Genomic DNA, 20,414 nt, shown 5'->3' with positions numbered 1-20,414 from the left:
GAGAGAGGTGCTGGGTTGCTCCAAATGTCCTTCCCTGCCTTCAAAGACCAGTTTGGCAGTCCTCCCCCTTTCTGCTTCCCATCTGCTGAGGGAAGATCTCTTCCCCCAGGGCACATCTCTTTGTGTTGAGCCCAAGCCACTTCACACCTCATCAAGGCAGCATGGCCAGGCTGCCAGAGGCTGGCAAATCAGAGCAGAGCACTACAGGGTTGAAGTTGGCAACTTTTTAGGTAGAGTTTAAAACTCTCTACCTGAACAAGTTATATTAAATCCAACAATTCTAAACTGTGGGATTTATTATAACAATTAATTTGAGACCAAACTTGATATATCTGTCACTGAAGGGCACTTTGTAAATTAAAATAAAGTATCCCCATTCTAGCCTATGGAGGCCTTTCACTACAATGAGGGAAAAACAACTTCACCAGGGCTTATAAAACTACTTTTATAAGGTCCCTGCTTATAATTACATAGCACCCAGGCCTAGGGGCACACAGGGTACATGTTAGGGGTAACTTATATGTAAAAATAAAGTAGTTTAAGACTTTGTAACTACTTTTAATTCCAAAGTCGAATTTGCATGTAAGTTCAATTTGAAAGCAGCCAGCAAGCCAGGCCTGCCTTTAAAATGACACTGGGCATCTCAGCAGCACACCTATCGGTTCATCACCTATGCTGGGGTCCCTAAACCTACATGTCCTACCATATACTAGGGAGTTATAGGTAGTTGACTTAGGCAATTATAATTAGTCTAATTTGCATACTCATTTTATACAGAGCACAGGCCCTAGAACTGGTTAGCAGTACCCAAGGCACCATCAGAGTCAGGAAAACACCAGCAAAAAGTGAAAAATGGGGGCTAAAAGTCAGGGGACCTCGGCAATCAGCCCTGTTTTCTCACAAGTCCGCTATAGGGGACTGTGAAGGGCACCTGCTTTACCCCATCTACATGAATTTATTCATGGGCTGGTGGTAGGCGCAGGTGGCTACCGGCCCCAAATTCAGTGAGGACAAGGACAAGACCATACTTTAGGTTTGATTTAATGATGACCCTATTTTTGATTTGGCAAGACAGTGATTAAGATGTGGCCAACTCAGTGAACCATTTAAATAATAATAACTTGAACTAGATTTTTCATCCAACATGAGCGGGAGCACATTATATTTCTGGACATCAAGGTTGGCATAGTACAGAACACTGTCACTTCCAGATTACACAGAAAACCAGCAGCAGGCAACAGCTTCCTCCATGCTTTATGCAACCACCCCGGTCAGCTGAAGTGGAGCATTCCATACTGTGAACTAGTGTGTGTCAAAAGAAGATGCAGTGATGATGGTACTTTTTTGACTGAGCAAGAAACTATGATACAATGTTTCACTCAGCAGGGTTATTCCCAGCGGGTCTTAGAAAAGACCATCCAAAAAGTTAGCACACAATCCCAGAATGAGATCCTGTTTGGGCTCAATGAAAAGAACAGTGTGAACAATGAAGAGAACCCCACAAGAATACTTGCCATATTTAACAGCAAAGCAGGGTCTGTATATGGAATTTTAGCCAAAAACTGGTACCTCCTCAGCTGCAACCCTATAATCGGGGAGACTTTCAGCAATACGCATAGCATTAGATACCACAGAAAATAGCGCAGAGACATGCGGGTGAAGATGGAGGTATGGGCACCTGAAGGGGCACACAACATATTGGGGCACCAGCTCACAGGTTTCAAGACCTATTGGAATTGTAAAGCTTAAAAACATTCCACTAACTGCAAAGATGTTGCTATCCCCCACACTACGAGAAGCAGACGCACAACACAATTTATCACCTGAAGTACGACCTATGTCATGTATGTGCTGCAGTATCCCCTTGACCTCAGGTATGTGGGCAGCACAATTAATTGAGTTTAAGAGGAACTTAGAGCACACAAAGTCCATTACAAACCAGGATAGCACTATACAATGGCATGTTATTTTGAGACACACCCCTACAGTGACATGAAACAGCTGAAATTCTTTGGTATGGAAAATGTCAGAATGGATCCCGGGGGTAGTGACAGAACGGCCACATTGAGGAAACTAGAATCTAAGCTTATCATTGAGCTGAATACTAAAACCCTCTACAGTTTAAACTCTGGCCAAGAGTTAAACATAATTCCAAATGAACATTTATCTGTTTTTTGTCTGATTTTTATATGTATGCATTAGGTACAGCAACCCTCTGCATTGAGTGATACCTTTTTTCCTGTTTTTTTCTGTTTTACTTCTTGGGAGGAGAGGAAGGGGCTCTTACCTGGTGTGCTTGGTTTTGCAACGAGCCCCCAGATGGGGCACCCTAACATTTTCTTCCAGGACACTTCAGACACACTGGGTGATATGGTTTGGTTCTTGTTTACTTTTATTTTCATGTTTTTTCAGAGCTTTACCTTGACTGCTTACAGGTCTTAAGTTAGTTTTTTGTAGTATCCCACGGAAACATGTACACATTGGGGTAGTTATATAACATTGCCCACTTGGGCTGTATTCTTATTGGTTGGTGGCTGCATTCTGGCACCATGACAAGTCTCCTGTGAGAGTCCTTAGGCCAATTATTCATATGTCTGTGACTAAGCCCACTTGGACCATATGTAAATTTCAATTTGTTCCCTTATTTCTTGTAATGTGTTGCATCATTCGCCCATAGTGGCTCCACAAGTGGACACTTTATTATATCTTATTTGTTATTTCCTCCAGAAATTGCCTAATGTGTGATTATGCATACCATTGGAAATGTTTAAGTGGCCTGGTACACAATCATATTTATATTTCCATTAAATCTTGCACCTGCTTTTGCATACTATTGCCATGTACTGACTCCTGACATATTCGCAGTATTGGACAGTACTTTTTGACTGTGACAGCAGGGTAGTATGTAAAACATGACTTCATTCTTTTCTTTGTTGTGCACTCCAAAAGGGCCGATACCTTCACTTTCTTGTCTTTTTTACTCCACAATGCCAATCCTTTGTTTATGTTTCTTCAAGCACTTGACGTATGTATACATGTGATGGGTATCACTGACCCCCGATTCGTGATCAAGGCTGTGGGGCAGAAAAGGGGCTGGAGCGCCATGATTAAAACTTTGAATTTCTCATCCTGAATGCGCGTAACTAATATTTACAGAGTGTGCGTGGATATATATACATATATCTATATATATATATTTATTTATTTTCACTGTAAAAGCAAATGTTAAAGTGACGCTATAGTTAGGTGTATATGTAAGTGCCAACATAAAGTTTTGAACTCATAAAACAATAGACGTTCACTAGTTATAGTTAAAAGTTATAGTTAACAGAGCTATCTATAACTTGCACCCCCACACTGCTTATGACCTCACATATTACATCACTCATGACATGTCATGTTCAATTATGACACCACTGATGACCTCTCAAATGACATGATTGATAACATCAAAGCTTCTTTTGTATCATTACTCATTAAACATCTATAATGAAAATGTACCAAGGTTCATCATAAGACTGGAAGTGTAATTTCCTTATTGCAATTTCATTTGATTAAATTTCATTTGATTGAATTATTCAAAAGGTTTTAGGATTCTCCTATGAATAGGGCCAGAATCTCCTATGTTAGGTCAAAACACTTGTTGGCTATTCTTTCTAAATGTTGAGTCGGTTGAACATTTCCTTAATGATTGGATTGAGACTCCAACATCAAACCAACACGGGCGGAAGATTGATGTTACAATAGCGAATCATATAAGTTTGGGGCTGAAAAGAATTATCAAGTTTTCTTCTCCTTGAGAGCACACTGTTTGATGGACAGTCTTTGAATTTTTAGGACTGATGTTTTGGATCAATGGTTACAAAGAATCGTCTGAACAAATCTAATTTCATGTTGAATAAGTCTGTTTAAAAACATTTCTTATTTGAGATTCAGGAATTAACCCCTTATCTTTTCCTATGATGATTTACTATGTTAGGTAAACTTCTGAATTTGAATGTTGATATGACTGAACAATTATTTGTGTAATTTAACAATTGTTTACATATGTGTGCCTCACTTGTTATTAGTTATGCTTCCAGGAAAGGCAGAGTGCAAACCAGTGAGGCATTTCCTTGTATTATAGGCTGCTTGCATTTTTAGCGAGTAGCAGTGACGTCTGTTGTGCATGCCTGAAGTGTCATATGAATGCAATACATTACACCTAATACAAGGGGGAAATAGGCCATGGAATAGAATTCAAAGACATGAGGGCAGAGTTCAGCAGGATACCAATTATCCAATTTTGAGACTATAGTTCTGCAGGCTATATATGACTGAATGACACTGGGATGCAATTCAGTAGGGTAATCATCAATGAATACCATCCAGGTACAGCTCAGCAGGGTGTCAACATCTCAATAGCATGGCAATTAAGTTCAGCAAAATATCAATCACTCAATGGTAGGAGACATGCAGTATGGGAAGGAGATGTACATAGTCAATAGGTATATGCAATTGCTGCCTCATTGTGGAATACAAATAATGCTGGACAAAACGCCGAGCAGTGACACTTTACATGCTTTATGCACTGCATTTGTATAACTCTTCTCCAGGATAAGATAGTGTGCATATTAGTGTGAGATGTGAAAGAAAAGGTTTGGTGAGAGAGGGAGAACTCCTAAGAGCTCCTGCACACTTGCTAAAATGGCCAGTCCATGCTGAGAAGGCCCCTGTAGATCACTCTTAAGGATATTAATGCTAACTTGAACTGAGCCTGGCGGAGTTACCCCCCTTGGGTAATCATTTAATTTTAGTGTTTATCTTCGCAGGGGAGCAGTGATATCTACCTGAGTGGAGGGTTTGTGTGTGTGTGTGTGTGTGTGGGTTTGTGTTACTATCCTTGGTTGTGATAACACACTCACGCTGTGTGAACTTGATTGTACTATGGGGACCTGAAGCCAGGTCCCCACAAGGCAATGTCTTTTAAATAATAAAAAAATTGCTTCGGGAACATCTGTGTCAATTTTTACAACTTTTTAAAAAAATTCCTTGTGAGGACCTGTGTTTCATGAAGTGTGTTTAAATTTATGCTCAGCTCTGTCCCTGTAGACAAGAGGCGGCACTGCAGTCTTAAACACACAGCATTTAGACAACACACTTTGCTTGCCAAAGACAAACATTAGCAGCAGAAAAGACAGCCATTTCAAAGGAAAGCTACTTAACCATGTGCGTATCCCAATATTTTCCATGCAAATTAAACTTTTCTCTATTTATTTAAATAAAACTTTATGTACATCAAGAATTTAAATGTGACTTTTTGCGCCTCAATAATGCTTTTATAAATATTGTTAAAAGCAGTTTGGGTCAGTTTCGAATCACAGAATACTTCACTATTGCCGTTTGATTCTTAACTGCAAATAAAAAAATTATGGTGCACTATGCTGCGATACAATATAAACTGATTGCATCATTTTTGGCAAATAACTTAAAGCAATCAATGCATATTGCTATAGTTTAATTCTTGTACCTGGAATTCAGTTAATTTATGTTGCTTTGTCCTTATACATTTTAGGGTTTTGGGTGGATAGTGGTAAAGGGCAGTAAGTGTAATTTTAGAGTTAAGTGGTGGGTAGTGGAAAAGGGTGATAAGAGTAATTTTAGGGTTGTGAGGTGGGTAGCGGTAAAGGGTAGTATGGATAAGTTTGGGTTTAAAGGTTGGGTAGTAGTAAAGGGTGGTAAGATTGATTTTAGGGATTAGGGATAGATAGTGGTAAATTGTGTTTTTTTATATATATATATATATATATATATATATATATATATATATATATATATATATATCCTCCACACTTGCCTTCGAACATCAAAGAAGGTAACTGGCACTCCAAGAGCACTGGAAAATGCTTTAGAAACATTTTACATAAGCATTGGCATATTATACAAAGTGACCCGGTCATAGGTAAAATGCTATCTAACACTCCTTCAATAACGTATAGAAGAAGTAGATTGATGCAGGATGTTCTAGTAAAAAGTGATATTAGGACTGATCATTTACAGCAAGGCTGGTTGAAACAACAAGATGGACTTTTTAAATGTTCAAAATGCAAAGCGTGGAAAAATGGGGATAATTAGAAAATTTTAAAGCAAGGAAAGAAAGTTCTACATAGAATCAAGGGACACTACACATGTAAAAGTGAATATGTTATGTACATTTTAAGGTGTAGTTGCCCAAAAATTTATGTGGGCAGTACAAAGTTGCAGGCGTATAAACGGATTTTACAGCACCTTAGAGCTATACACAATAATGATGAAACATATCCAGTCGCACGCCACATGCATTTATGTCACACAGACAATATCAATGACATTAAATTCAGTATTATTGATGGTACTCCTAAAGACATTAGAGGAGGAAATAGAGAATTAAAATTGCGAATATTGGAGTCTAAATAAATAATCAAGTTGGATGCTAAAGAACCTAATGGGTTAAACGTACATGAAGAACTGTCAATACACATATAGTGGGACATTAGTAAATGAGTTGAGAAGCTGTGCAGGCATTAGTATTAATTCTATCAATTCTGTACGTATGAATGAAGGCAGAGGCTCTGTTATTTAGTGTACTGATTAGATATGAGGCACTATAATGCATATACAGTGGTATACTAGACTACTGTATTAGATGCTATAATTATGAGTGAAGCGATGAAGCTGTTTATTTAGTATTTATTCGTGATTTTTTGTTTAGCTTCCTCTTTTATTCAATAGACTTTAGTTTATATTATTCCTAATTGTGGCACTATACAATTGATATCTTCATTCATTTAATTTGTAACCGTTGAGTATCATTATGTATTGGGCGCTTAAGTAGCACTGTCTGTTTATTTATGTATCAGTGGTAAAAGGTTAAACAGTATTTTTGAAATTTTCCATCACCATATGTTTGGTAGCATTGTTATTTACCAAATTGTCAGTTCGGATATGTTTTCTAGTGAAGATGGGAAATTTGGAAATCATGTGACTATATCCGAGGTTCAAATCCGAGATCCAACATGGCGCCCACGTGGTTGACAAAGACGGTGAAACCCGTCCCGCTGTGCGCCATTCACTAGAATAAAAGCATTTTCCAGTGCTCTTGGAGTGCCTGTTACCTTCTTTGATGTTCAAAGGCAAGTGTGGATTTTAGACGCTGTAGCGCGCGTCTTGTTGGGCACTCCCGGCGGTCAGGAGCAGCCGAGCATGCCGGCCGAAGTGTGGATATATATATATATATATATATATGCATATATCTATATACATATTTAGATATCTATCTATATATATATCTATCGATCGATCAATCAATCAATCCATATAAATATAATTCCAACCACAGCAGCGTTTGGAAACACTCTCACCGGTGCAATAATAAATTCAACATATGCTTCGTGCCTCATGATCAAGGCATGTCACATGACGAAACGCGTTGGGTATGATTTTATGCATGTCTGCACCAGATTAAACCTGCCTTAAATCTATGAAGATTGTGTCGGATTTATTATTGCACCACAGTGGTTGTTTCCAAATGCTGCTGTGGATGGAAGTGGCTATATTTTGACAGCTCTTCATCCTAATCCACACTGCTGTGCTGTTGCAAGTGTCCCAGCAGTGAGAACTGGAGAGGGGAACAAAATAAATATATATATATATATATATATATATATATATACATATATATATATATATCATTTACTTACCCTAAATATGATTACTATTAGCAGTAAAGGCTATTTGTGTGGTAAAGGCTTTTGTTATAATGTCATACAACCTGGCTAGATGTTTTTTACACAGCTTGCCCTTAGCTGCTTGACATAGTGCTGAAATTTGAACTGGAGGGCTTTATCGAATCTAAATCTCACACAAGACCCCACCAGCTTGCCTTACAGTTGTCTTGCAGTGCTTAGAAAAAACTAATATTAGTACACATTGATTTGTACCAAAAATGTACACCTCATCGAAGCAGGCGTAAGGTTTTTCAGAAAAGTGTTCCAAACCTTGTGTGTGTGCTACACTACACATCACACATCCAAAATGGGAAAAGCATTAATGCATAGTTTTGGTATTGGAAGGGTCTCCTTAAAGTACAGTACCTATTCTTGAAGGAAGGCAACCAGCGCCCCTTATTTTTAAGCTGTGCTGTCTTCAGCTTATGCACTAATGTGTAGTTATCAAGTTATTGCGTGTGCACATAGACAGCCCGATTTAATTCAGAAGTGGTGTACCACTCCCTTAAGCATGATACATCCTCTTAACTCATTTAACTTGAGTAAGAAGAGTCTTAGGATGCCCGCTGAACGGTGATTATCTATTTTGATAGTACTAGCATAAACATCTAGCTCAGCAACACTCCTTTTTATGTATTGCATACATGTTTGTATGCTTGGTACCATGTGTGTACTCCCTCAGTACATGTTTGTAGTTCTAAATTAGTTACAATGAACTAATCAGTCGGTCCTTTTGACTCATCAGATACTAGGATTATATTGTATTGTACTGTATTTACAGTTATATAGAGTTTACTACCCCAGACGAGGTGTAGAAGGGCCCTACAGTGGATGGTACACAACTCAGGATCTGAAGCTAAGTTAATCAGAGTTATGTGTGATCGTTGGTGGGAAGTTTGTGAGCTCATATCATAGGTTGGAGGAGTAAATAAATAAAGGTGATTAGGTATGGTTAGAATGCTGGTGTACTTTCTAAAGAGGACAGATTGTGATCCATGAAGTGAAGTGTGAGCAACTTTGCACAAATACAATAATGTAGAATAGAGCAGACAGGACGCAACTTAGAGTAGGCTGTACTCAAGAGTGAAGGCACCCAGCGGAAAGAAGATAAGGAGAGGCTAATTTGATAGAAAGAAAGGAGAGAGACAAAACACTCTATATTTTCAAAGTAAGGTTAATTTTTCATGCAGTTTGTTTTGGGGAAAATGGGCCAGGCTTACTAATGTTAACCCAATGCATCACAGCAACCAAAGTTGCTGCCCTGGACTATGTCAATGACAAAGGCAAAACAGTGCCATATCTACAAGGATTTGGTGCTGTTTTTGTCTCCCAGTGCTGAGGCACTTTTGGCTGCTACGCGCTCTCTCTCTCTCTCTCTCTCTCTCTCTCTATATATATATATATATATATATATATATACACACACACACACATCATTTTTATGAACTCTTATCTATAGAGATTCAAGAGTTCTTATATTACCTGATATGAGCACAGCATCAAAGCTGACGAGACATGAAGTAATGCTCATGAGGAAGGAACCCTGGGTCTTGAGGCAGCAGTCTAATCTTTCCTTTGATGCTAGAGAAGTGACTTGCACTAGATGAATGACCTGCTGTGGGTACTAGAGGTATTTTATTTTAGCAAATGTCTGTGTTATATTTGATGACGCAGTTGGGGTAAGGTTTTGAGACAAAGTTTATGGTTTTCTCTCTCCATCACGGTGCATCTGTTAGGTGCAGCTGAGATTAGTAAGTTTCTTGTGGTTTAGTTATGGTGTCATCTATTACATTTATGGTTGGTTCCGGGAATATAAGTAGAGGCTCACCCTAATGTAATTTTATGTTGGACTATTCTTCCTATTAGAGTTCCTACTATATTATTGGCGCATGTATCTTTTCTTTTTAAGAAACACACCTGAGAATAAAACAAAAAACAATCAAAATGCCCTATTTTGCTATGTTGCTCATCGTTTTAATAAAAAATGTTACAATTGCACCTATCAAATGGCTATTATGCCCACTGAAACTGAGTTTGACAGGCAGTGTGGCACCACTCTAGCCATGGAGTGGAGGACTTGCTGAGGTACTCCAGGAGCCCCAGACTGCTGTGACTGAGTGGACGCAACAGCCAAGGCAAATCCAAATGCGGGCGAAGAGTCCAATCGCAGACCCTACGGTGTAGACATCCAGTAGGTTCAGAGACATTATCCTACATGGGATGAGATCCACCTTGAATACCCCAAAATGTATTTTGTTTTATTATTTAGGAGTTTCAGGGTGACAGATTTGTAGGGTGGAGAATTGCACTTTTTCAAGTTTTTACTTTTTCTAGTTTGGCACACCAAGGCACCTTTGTCCTCATGCAAGACCATCCATCACACACCTTTGCACCGATCCTCAGGATACTTGCCACACCTACCTATAGTCCTCATGGCTGAATTTCCCCTGATCTCTTGGAATGTTAAAGGCTTCCTGGACCACCATAAATGCATATTAGACACCAGCTAAGCATACCCTTATGGAAAGAAACTCACTTATGGGGCTCTAACTGTCCATCCACAATTCGCAAGGTCCCTATACTGGAATGGTGGAGACACTAGAAGAAAAGCATACAATATCCTTAGCATTTAAATATCACCCCAGCTTCAGGAGCAGAGCCTCAACTAGCTTATAAAAGTGATCATTAAGCTGCCACCTGGGGTAAGGGTCCTTGGTGGTAACTTTAACACTACACTTAATGAGATAAAGATGCATCAGGCCCCCCACCAGACACCAACTGCATGATGCAGGGCACTCGTCTCTTCGATGGACTCCCTGGGATTATGTGACATTTGGCAGACATGGCACCCAAGAAAGGGCATACACACACACATATCTTAAAACTTTATTCCGCATCAATCTTAAACTTCTTCCTGCCACTGACATGACGCATATGACAGCGGCAACAATTCTCCTCAGAGGGATCTCTGACCATTCACCAGTTACTCTCCATGTGGGAACTCATAAACACTATAAAAAGCCAATCTGGTGTCTCAATGCCTAATTTGTTGTAGATGATTGGTCACTCGTACTTTGAGATAAATGTTGAGTTGGTCACTGAGGTGGGTACCGAGTGGGCAACAAGTAAAGCCACGATCAGAAAGTCAGACAAACACACCAAAAGGGCCAAACTCAGCAGAACTTACAACCCACATTTTACAGCTGGAGACCGAAGCAGTCTGACATGTTGGATTCCCTCCGCCAACAATGCAAACTTGATAGAGTGTCACTGTGGCAACTTGTGTTGATGAGACTTGTCAATGCTGGAGGAAATCCACCCATCTCATATACGAGCAAAGGGACAAAAGCAGTAAATTCCTCTACTGGATAGCTACCAGAGATGCCAACTCCTAATTGAACCCCAATATTACAGACCCATCAGGACACCCACTACACACTCCAGTGGAAATAGCAGGAGCCTTAACAGACTATGCCAACTAGCCGAGGGCTACCTGGGATCAAGCCACTCCCCTCTTTGACGGACAACTCTTTCCACACCTCACATGCCCTCATTGGGAATAACTATACTCCCCTTTTACAGAAAAGGAAATAATATCCACAATGCGTAGTTTGAAAAGGGGGAAGAAACCCTGTCCCAATGGGTTTCCTCTTCAGTATTACTGTATATTCAGAGACATTATGGCCCCACAAATGCTCCATACCAAAGCAGAGCGAAAGGGTTCCTTCCCAACCGACCTAGAGTTATCTTCTATAGTGGAAATTCCCAAAGTGGGACACCGAAACTGTTGTGCCTCATACTTCCCCATTTCCCTGATAATCACAGAAATACATTTTCTTGCATGGAGATTAGCAAATATGCTCCAGCGAGTCCTCAGAGCTTAAATACACCTGGACCAATGTGATTTAAGCCCAACCACAGCACCGACCACTACATTAGGCAAGTCCACTATGGCACTCCACGGTATGCCACTTCAGTGTATGCCCCTTATTTCTTTGCTACTCCACTCTACACTATTCCACTCTATGCAAGTCCACTCTACAACACTACAATGTACACTAATCCACTTGATACCACTCCACTGTACACCATTCAAGTCTAAACCTCTACACTATATGCTATTCCACTCTGTGCCACTCCACTGGACGCCATTCCACTATACGCTAATCCCCTGTATGTCACTACACTGGACCTACACTGGACACCACTCAACTGTATGCTACTCCCATTGCACGCCACTCCACTCTACACCATTGAGCTCTGTTCCATTCCACTCTAACCCACTCTAGGGTATGCTATTCCACTGTATGCCAATCCACGGTATGCCGCTCCACTCTATGGCACTCCACTCAATACTATTCCACTGTACGCCACTCCATTCTACCTTACTCCATTCTACATCCCTCTACTCTGCCAGACTACACTCTGCAACAGTCTACTGTGCGTTATTCCAATCTACACCCATCCACTGTAGAGTATTCCACTCTACCACACTCCTAGCCACTGCACTCTACACCACCCCACTGCCATCATTCCACTCTATGGCACTCCACTGTACTCCACTACTCAGTACGCTATTCCACTGTATGTCACTAGGACTTTGTTCCTTTACCACCATTTTATGGTAATGGAACATCCACCAATTTATGATGAAAGTGGTATGTTTCTTTGAAGCATTCTCAGTTTATAGAGAGTTAGCTTCACCATAGGGATAATTTGACAGCTATAACTCTGCTGCTGAAATCTCCACTGAAAATCAGCCCCTAAGGAATGACTTGTTGGGTGATGACAGAAAATACTCTGATTTATGGAGAAAGTGCTAAAATGACATTTCACAGATGGAATTTCCATATTCATAAGGGTTCACAGAAAATCTACCATATGGTTAGTGTGGATTATTCAACATATCACTTTCCTTTCCTCATTAATTGTGTACATTGAACATTCTGATGTTGGATTGGTTTCTGATTTAGCTGCTCATTTACAAACAGCAGGATTTCCTGACAACTACATAACAAATTATTGGGTTCCAAGTTTCTATGCAGCTCTTACCATGCATTATATTGGCTAGAAAGAAGAAGATTAAAGGCCATATTCAGACATGCCAACAAATGCAAAATCGCCCACTTAAGAAGGAATTCCTAATTCCGCAGTTCAAGAATTCCCACCTTGTGGAGACTCCAGCAGAAGCGTTATCATGCCCTATGGCAGAGATAATGCTGCTTGCAGATACTCCTAATAGCAGACAATACCCCAAGTAAACACTTACTACTTTCTCTGTCATCGATTAGTAGATTTTCTGTTACTGACCAATATTCAAAAAGGCCCTGAAGAATTTGTACATATTGCAGTTTGAAGTGGGAAAGAAGGAGAACTACACAAATTATGTAAATTATTTTTTTATTTTTGCTCCCCATTTAAAAGAAGAGGCAGCACAAAAGTTGCACGAAAAAACATTAAAAATTGATTGTAGTGAAGGAAGTGCTCCTCAGAAATGCAACAATGAAGCATAAACAAATAAAATAATGGAATACTTTAATAATGAATTTGGTTGAATTACGTGTGTTGCAGTCACAATATATGCAGCGCTGTACTTATGTAATAAAGCCACAACCTTTCTGAAAATCATCAATCTGCTGAGGCTTTGCTCTGTCTTTAGGATGTTATAGATCCTTTACTTGATGGAACATTATTACAGTTTTTGCTTGTAACATTATAAGTGCACATATTTTTCCCCAACAGACTTTGACCCAGGGCAAGACAGAGAAAAACACAAACGGGAGAAGAAAGAGGAACAGAAAGTAAAAAAAGTATCAAAAAAGGAAGCAAGGATCAAAACGAATTTGCAAGAGTGAGATAAAAAAAAAACAGGAAGTGATGGATAGGTAGAATCAAGATTATGTAGCCTTAGTATTCAACACCCTGAAATTAGTGAGGGCTGCAGCTTCTGAGCAAAACATTGGCTACCACATTTCTGGGCAAATTTACTGACATTCTGTGCTGTGTTTGCATCACAAAAGTGATGCAAACCAGCACAAAATGTTTTTTCTATTATTATGTACTTTCCAGTGCAAAAAACTTGCAATGGAAATTGGCTAAAAGTAACGCAAAGTAGCACAAAGAGCTGCTTTGCATTACTTAGCATCAAGGGGGCATTACATGGGCACACCCATGCAACCACCCATCCTTTTTGATGCAAAACCCTATCTACCAAAAATATGAGACAGGGTTTTGCGTAAAAAGTTAACGCCCTTTGAAAGCAGGTGCTAAAAGGAAAAATGTTTTCATTTATCCTTTCATTTCTGACTTTGCATGTGTGCTGTACTGTACAGCACACATACTAAGTAGGAAAAATTTTAAAATGTGTCTAGTCATAGTATTTTTGTACTGGAAGGGAAACCCTCCAGTAGAAAATCTGTTGTAGACTCTCACACACACCCTTCCTCTACGACGCAAAGGTATGTACATGGTGCACAGCAGCAAAATTCGGCAATAGGGCCAGGGAAGGAGAGTGCCATTTCTCCGTAGATATGGTGCTCTCCTGCTCCCTCCCTGTCAAGCAACTCCGTGCAGCATCTTTGGCTGCTGCGCTGGGTGACATTTTAGTAAATCTGCCCCTTATTTTTGTACAAATTTAGCTCTGGTGGAGATGTTACACAAGCTAAATAGTTCAAACAACTTATTCAGCTTGAATGAACAATGCACATTACAGCAACTGCATTAAAAACATTATATCAGCAGAAGTGGAACAAGCCTCAAATGCTAACAGTCACAGAAGATATACATAAATTGCACAATGTTCTTAAATGCTTTGAGCAGAATATCAGGAACGAATTGATAGAAAATCCAAATGTTGAGTCTTGGTACAAATTAGATCAGGTGACATTGGCACAAATTATTCTGTTTAACTGAAGACGAGAAGGTGAAGCTTCACGACTTCTGGTGAAAAGTTACAAAGAAAGAAATGAATTCCCTATGCTGGATGATATTTTAAAAAGTCTATCAGAACTGGAGAAGAAGCTTTGTGACAGGTTGGTTAGGATTGAAATAAGAGGGAAAAGAGGAAGGAAAGTTCCAATTCTCCTCACTAGAAACATGAAGCATTCAATTGACACTCTCGTTGCCAACAGACAAAATGTTGGTATCAACGAGCACAACACATATTTCTGCAAGGCTATATTTCAGTTCCATGGGAAATATAAGAGGGAGTGATTGTCTGAGACAATTTGCACATAGTTGTGGTGCAAATAAGCCTAAATACATAACATCCACCCGATTAAGGAAGCATGGGGCTACTGTTTCACAGTTGATTGATTTCAAATCTACTGAAGTTGAACAACATGCATGTTTTATGGGGCATGACCTACATGTCCACCAAGAGTTTTACAGACTCCCATAAGATACTTTGCAACTGGCAAAGGGCAGCCAAAACCATCCTTGTAGTAGAAAAAGGAATGCATCTCTCCAAATGAAAAAAACATGAGATTGATCCTGAAGCAGGTGAGAAACCATTTCGGTATCTCTCACTGACACATTTTGAGAAGGTACGAAGAACACAACTCTAGTCAATGTCTAAAGCTATTGAAAAGAACACCACTTTATAATCCCCTACATACAAACAAAGACATATTCCTTTTCTGTTTGTGTAATTATATTCATTTATTTTTATCTTTTAGTTACATCCAAAGATTCCAATTCTGAATCTGAAGAGTCAGGATCTGATGATGAAGAACACACATGTAATTATGAAGTGGATCCAAAACACAAACAAATTGCTTGGAATCAACTAGAAAAGCCTGCGTACAAACATGTCAGTATTTCTCCGACGGGTATGTGAAAAACAAAAGATATAAAAAAATGTTTGCCATATCATATTATTTACAGTAAGGGTGTCTGATGTAAGTCCAAGTGGGTGTTATCAACAGCTGATTTTCATGAGCCCCACGTGGGATGAAGTTAAATAAAAAGAATACAAATTAATATATTTTGCAGGGATACTGGTTATAACGAAAATTGTATATTGATAGAGCCCCCTATATATAAGCAGTTAACAACCTGCGTTTATGATTATACATCTGCAGGCAGCTCTACCATCTGATCACCCTCTAGGCACACAATGGCCTCCTTCTGATGACATTCACATTAGCAATTTTCGTATCTAGGTCAGCAGGCTGAGCATGGCATGTTAGATATCTTCCATGTGCTGTGAGAAAATGTAGGCTGTTTGAGCTTCTTGTGGGAAAATAAAACAAATGTGCAACCAGTCTTCCTGACAAACATGGCGTGGAAGACCACCTGTGATTTTTTTTCTTTCCAGAAGCAATTCCCTCCAATTTGACTCAAATGGCATTGGTTAAAAAAAATGCACAGCGAGCAGAATTCTCTGACTATAGTGGGCTGGCCCAACTTGTCCAGCACTACTTCAGTCCTGTGCCTTTGTTTGCATCTCGTTTCATTTGGCTTAGAGGTTTGAGTCAAAGTCATATTATGCTATTATACCAAATCTGGCTTTGTGCCAAATCCTAGGGTGTTTGTTCTCTTATCTTTCAATCCCACTTTATCATATATTGTAAGGAACATGGCCCTTGGTAGCATAAAATGATTTTGTTCCTGCACATGTTGACTACATGTGCAAAATTAACTAGCTTTAGTGAACATAGTTGATCAATGCGTTCTTTTGCGCCACTTGGCCACAACTTTTGTCTTGCCTCAAACATATACATTAATATTAGATACTTGTATGGATCCTATCTTTAAATGGTTATCTTGTACTTCAACAAAGACACAGCGGAAGTATTCAGTCTTGGAACAATGTATAGCTGAACAGTGTGCTAGTGGCATCTGTATATTTTTATGATTTCCAATGTTTGCACTATTCTACATTTTAAATGGATGGATACATGACTTTATATGTTTGCATACCTTCCTGGTATGAGCTTTATTATTGGCAACACAGGAATATGAAATAGGGAATTTCCAGCTTAACCTGGAGGTGAATCTTTTTGATTTGGTGTATACCATATAGTAAATTCTATAACTAGTTGGTTTTAGTAAACGTTTACAGGGACTATTAAAACATAATCCAATCCCAAAAACATGAATAGTATTAAATAGAACACTTTCAAAGTGTGTTAGATTTAAACAGGTCAACAAAAAGGAATTGCCTCCTTGCTCTTTGACTTAGAGAGCATAGTACAAGCATAATATTGTCAGAATATCATCTGACATAAATATTTGCCCTAACCATTGTCTACAGGAGTAGAGCCACACGGCAGTAAAAAAAAGAAAGTCTACTCAATAAGGACAACATAGTTACAAAAATAGGTTTTATAAACTTTGTAAAATATCTCTATAATTAACACGGGCACATTTCAATAATGTGACTTTTAAAATAAAAAAAGACAATTGTGTTCCTGCCAATGTGAGTTTGTATATTTTTCCATTAAGGGAGGCCTTGCAGCATTCAGAAAATCTCCTTGTAAGACACATGTTCAAAATATGTGCTCCTAAACTATGCCAATATTTAAACCTTGTTAAAGGTTGCTATTTTCAACATGTGCTTATTTTTAGAATGTCTATTTTCTCATGAAAAATGTAGTTACACAACTGTCAAAGTGATTTTCTCTAATTCGACACAAAAGAGACAACCAGTCTAGCTCTGAAATAAGAGCTTAATGTTCTATGTTCAAAGTGCCCATTCCTGAAAACGTGGTTTTTAACTGTGTGAAGGAATCCTATCTTTAACAGGAGCACTTTTCTTAGGGCTCTTTCCCATGAATTGCTAATGCTAGACTATTGAATTATCTATAGTCCAGAACAAAAGGATCACCAGCCTCTTTGATGAATACCAGATGTACAACACAATGGGGGTCATTTTGACCCCGGCGGGCGGCGGTCGCCGCCCGCCTGGAGGGAACCGCCATATGGCCGCTCCGCGGTCAAAAGACCGCGGAGGCCATTCTGGCTTTCCCGCTGGGCTGGCGGGCGACTGCCAGAAGGCCGCCCGCCAGCCCAGCGGGAAACCCCTCCCCACGAGGAAGCCGGCTCCGAATGGAGCCGGCGGAGTGGGCATGTGCAACGGGTGCAGTTTGCACCCATCGCGTATTTCAGTGTCTGCTAGGCAGACACTGAAATACACAGTGGGGCCCTCTTACGGGGGCCCCGCGGCACCCCCTACCGCCATCCTGTTCCTGGCGGGCGAACCGCCAGGAACAGGATGGCGGTAGGGGGTGTCAGAATCCCCCATGGCGGCGCAGCAAGCTGCGCCGCCATGGGGGATTCCAAGGGCAGCGGTAAACCGGCGGGAGACCGCCGGTTTACCCTTTCTGGCCGCGGCAGAAACGCCGCGGTCAGAATGCCCTTTGGAGCACCGCCGGTCTGTCGGCGGTGCTCCCGTGGCCGGTGACCCTGGCGGTCACCGGCCGCCAGGGTCTGAATCAGGCCCAATATCTTGACATAAAACATGTGGCCTCCAGAATTTTTTTTTCGTCTACTTTGTGAAAGACTCCTACATTATTATGGATATTTTGAGGTATTTATTCCACTAGCATGACAGCTGTAGGTCAGCCAAAGTAGCCTGTTCTGCTCTTACACAATCAGCTCATTTCAGGAATTAATTTTGTATGACTTGGGTATAAGATTTGGCCTTCAAACAACAGAATCTTCAAAGCTATCAAATACCATTGTACGTAAAATTGGCACATTTTGATAATATGCCTTTTTCTACCACTGCCAAAGTAACCTTTTCTACTTTTGAACAACAAAATCACAGGTTGTGTTCAAGAATTACTGTCTTACACACTACATACAAAAATTGGATTCCAAAATGAATGTTTCAACTTTGAGAACGTTTCCCATATTTTCATGGAAATATTTGGTGACTGTGTCTTTTCCTATTTCAAAAGGTGGTTGCTCAACTGCCAATGCAAATGTTTCTATGCTTGCACAAAGTAACAAATACCCATGTCCAGGAGAACAGGGTGTACGTACTACTTACAAACATTGCGCTACCAAACAAACCAAATGTTTTAACTTTGTTAAACAAGGTTTATGTATGTATATATGCATGAGTCTTTGTGGAGGGTGCCGTAGGTAGCTAGATAAGAGTTCCAAGAGAACATGAAACACTTGAGAGAAGGCGGCGCTTTAGAAGGAAAGCCCTATTACATTCTTGAATTCTAGGTACAAAAACAACAAAGATGTGGCAGTCCTGGAACTCTTTATCCAATGCAATAAACCAGTAGACTTAAAAAGATCCACACAGGGAATTTGCTGCAATCGAAAGCGTTTTTTTTAGGGGGACGTGTTCATCTGGTGGTGGCTAGAAAAGAAAATGATAACTTAGGTATATAGATTCAAACATGTGAGTGTGAGGTCAAACACAGATGAATTGTGGATGCATTAGTCCACTAAGTCACCAGGCTAATACTATCTGTTTTGAGTCTTCAACATAACTGTAATCACGTACTATGTCTGCAGGATGTGGACATAATTATCATCACACGCTATCTCTGAAATTTTAACATGGTTATAATCACACACTATCACTGCAGGGACTTGAACATCACTATAATCACACACTACCTCTACGGGACTTGAATATGACTATAATAACACACTATCTCTTTCGGGACCTGTGTATCCCTATAGTCACACACTGTCTATGTGGTGACCTGGGTAACAATATACTCACACACTATCATTTTGGGAACTTGAACATCACTATAATAACACTCTATCTCTGTGGGGACCTGGGTTTCCCTATAGTCACACACTATCTATCTAGGGACCTGGGTAACACTATAATCACACACTATCATTGCAGGGACTTCAATATCATTATAATCACACAATATCTCCATGGGGACTTGAACATGACCGAATAACCCACTATCTCTGTGGGGACCCAGTTATCCCTATAGTCACACACTATCTATGTGGGGACCTGGGTAAATTATAATCACACACTCTCATTGCAAGAACTTGAATATCACTGTAATCACACACTGTCTCTATGGGGACTTGAACACAACTATAATGAAACATTATCTCCTTGGAGACCGGAACATAACTATAATCTCACACTGTCACTGAGGGGACTTGAACATGATTAAAACAAACACACTTTCAATGTGGGGATCAGGGTAGCACTATAATCACATACTATCTCTGTAAGGACATAGACACACTATCTCTTTAGCAATCTGGGCATCAATATAATCTCACATTATGGGGGTCATTACAACATTGGCGGTAAAAGTTGCTTACCGCCGTGCAGAAGACCGACAATACACCGCCGCCGTAGACCGCCACAGCTATTATGACACACATCTCAGAATCCGCCGAAATTCAGACACCCACACAACACCGCCACACCAAAGGTCAGCGATAAACATGCGGAAACAAATCCTCCACCTCCACGCCAACAGAAACACGCCCATGCTATTACGACCCACGAATCCACGCAGCGGTCTTTCAACCGCGGTATTCCATTGGCGGTACACACCGCCGCGCTCAAAATACACACACATATACAAAACGCCGCCACATTGGACAATTTGAATTACACACACCTGATAAACATACACACACCACTCCCACACACCCAACACAATATAAAACACACACACACATCACCCACAAACCCCTACGACCAGAAATTCTGAAAGA

The sequence above is a fragment of the Pleurodeles waltl genome, chromosome 3_1 (assembly GCF_031143425.1).
Source record: "Pleurodeles waltl isolate 20211129_DDA chromosome 3_1, aPleWal1.hap1.20221129, whole genome shotgun sequence".
Taxonomy (NCBI): domain Eukaryota; kingdom Metazoa; phylum Chordata; class Amphibia; order Caudata; family Salamandridae; genus Pleurodeles; species Pleurodeles waltl.
The sequence above is the reverse complement of the archived record's forward strand: the minus strand, read 5'-3'. Positions refer to the sequence as shown.